The 2,635-nt window shown below is 39.3% G+C and overlaps 1 long non-coding RNA gene across 2 annotated transcripts; it reads right to left on the bottom strand.

The window, feature by feature from the left end:
- Positions 1-1,919: 1,919 nt before the first annotated feature.
- On the bottom strand, positions 1,920-2,635 carry LOC120894401. 2 transcript variants are annotated; one of them, XR_005738194.1, is made up of 2 exons: positions 2,119-2,635; positions 1,920-2,037 (listed from the first exon to the last, which is right to left on the bottom strand). It is a non-coding gene; the product is annotated as an uncharacterized LOC120894401 (long non-coding RNA). The 2 variants fall into 2 exon arrangements; XR_005738195.1 differs by having other exon boundaries at positions 1,920-2,034.

Below are 2,635 nucleotides of genomic sequence, written 5' to 3'. Positions count from 1 at the left end.
TCAGTGATGTCGCGACCCACTTGTTTTAGACAGCCGATCAATTGGTTACCCTTTGCGACAACGTGCTCTAGCTGGTCACGGAAGCTAAACTTTTTGTCAAGGAGCACTACCAGAACTTTGACACAGTTTCTGCGTTCAATGGTGGATCCATTTAACGCGTAGTCATACACTAGAAGGAATCTCTTTCTTACAAACGTAACGACAATACACTTCACCGATGCACAGTTCAATACCATTCGTAGAGCACCAGGAATGGAAAGCACTTGGAGCGGCTTGAAGGTAGAGTTGGTCTGGAAGGTTGCGGAGTGAAATTGATGCAAGAAGTTATTTTTAACGTCACTCAACAAATTCAACTGTTGGTAAATATGTACCCATCCGAAGAACATTAATTTTATTTGCGAAGGTTCTGAGAAACAATCGAATAAATGGGGCCGCATTATACGAAAAACATTTGGATTCGTTTATTAAAATCAAACCTTTTTTAAAAAAAATAACACCACTCTCCTCCAGTATTAAATAACAAACCACAGTATGCAGATCAACCTGTCCTATCCATAATGCCCAAGTGGTTTATGTGACAGCAAATAAATGAACCATATTTATCATACATTCATACCTATTCTTGTCCCATTGCACATGCTCATGCCAACAAAACAAAAAATGTTTCCTCTGGTTTTGCATGCATATTAAAATAACCTTCAAAATTGCCGCAAATATGATACGGCCGACTGATGGTTTGGAGAATAGACGCAAGAAAAGGGTCCGCAAGAAACCTCCGGGGATGGAATCTACCACGAAAAAGTTTAGCTTGAGAAAGTTTAGCAGTGTGTGTTTTGTGTTTTTTTCTTTCAGAAGGGTCACGAAGTGACCCATAAAGGTTTGATGTTTTTTGTACTTTTTATTGGTATAAGTTTTGACCTTGCTTTCTTTCAAATTTTCTCCACAATACAGTGCTGCTTGCGTCGAACGAAACTAATGATACGATTTACAAACAATCATCGATGAAATGTTGCCCCTTGGCCAGGCGCCTGTCCAAGGTGTGGATAGAAGAGACCATAGAGGCATAGTTCGAATTCTCATTTATCAATACCCCCAGCGGTGAGGCAGAATTGAAAACGAAGGTAAGGAAGACAGACTGTTGACATATATCTCTAGGGCACAATTTGATTCGAGAACGAGGCTACGACATTCCGAGAATCGTTCAACTTTCTTTCGGACATGTTTGTACAGGGTGCAAAGCCGAACAAAGGCGAAGGCGATCGGAGTTGTGGCAAGTTTTGCCATCGTTCACCTTCACTCTCTACGCAGATGCTGGTGTGATTGTGTGTGTATGTGTGTGAGCGTAAAATATTGAAAAATGATTCTTTCAATGCGAACTGATTGGGGAATTCTCACACTGCTGGTGAAATATCCTTGCAGCTTCTGGGAAGGGTAAGAAAAAGGCAACACTGGACGTAACAACTATTCGATTGGCAGTATGCGAACTTTGAAAAGTAGCAGCACGATACGACAGCAGATTTACGTATCAGGTGAAGGTTTATAAACTTGCTTGCGTCTGGAGCGGAACATTCGGCGGTTAGTGTCAGATAAGATGACGGGTTCAGAAGTTTGACTGCATAACTCGAGTTGACTGTCGACATACGTCGACGTAATAGAGTGGTTGATCAGCATATGTAATAGTTTTATAGTGTCAAACGTGGACTGCTTGAAGAATTCGCTATATTCACCTATGAAAATTCCTATTCATAAGACGAATATTTTTCTTTATTGTCACATGCGTACCCATTTGTGGAAGTTTTGGGGCTTATGAAAAGCTTATTATTGCTTCTAAATTTATTTTAAATAGTAATAAAACAAAGAAATTGTGTAACAATTCATTCCATTCATTTGAAAGAATCTCAGAAAAAGATTAGAACTTATTAAAACAGCTTATATGAATTTAGAAATTTATTCCAATGTAGTTTTCTTCATCCAGTTATGACGGGGTTGTCTTCTAGCGAAATGCTTTTTTCAACAGAGGAGTTACATTCAGCGCTGCTGTACCGGTAAGAAATAAAACCACAACGTGTTGTAGATAAAAATTATCCATCAGAAGATTTTTTAAAACATACTACTTACAGGATATTGTTTAAAACAGATAAAGCAAGTAATACACGAATACACTGAGTATCAAAATAGCACCACTATAGACAATAATATGAAGTGGTAGACCGATCAGATCTCCAGCTGCCGCTGAGTTTGAGTTCGAAGTGCTGGCGTTGGTGGAACTTTGCAAATGCGTGTCATTATTTCGTGATACATTGTTTAATGAATTTGACTCATCGCTGGAATTGCTTTTGCTTACATTATGCTGCTGAGGTTTGTCGATGTATTCTCGCAGTACATCCAGCAGTCTAGCACGTGTTTGTTCGGTCACGGGAAGATTTGGACCGCCGTAAAGAATTAATCTTCTACGTATTTCATCGTTGGAAAGTTCCTCCAAAACATCTGATACTGCTTCTCGTCTGCTGTACATGGTATTACGAAGCTACGATTCCTTCGAAATGTTGGCTTTATTATATTTGTTGTAAATTTAGGTTGACACATAGACGTCCACTAGACAAAGATTGTTGTTCGTTTATGGTGCACGGCATGC

This window comes from Anopheles arabiensis, chromosome 2, assembly GCF_016920715.1.
Source record: "Anopheles arabiensis isolate DONGOLA chromosome 2, AaraD3, whole genome shotgun sequence".
Classification (NCBI taxonomy): Eukaryota; Metazoa; Arthropoda; class Insecta; order Diptera; family Culicidae; genus Anopheles; species Anopheles arabiensis.
This window is presented reverse-complemented; position numbering and strand designations above follow the sequence as displayed.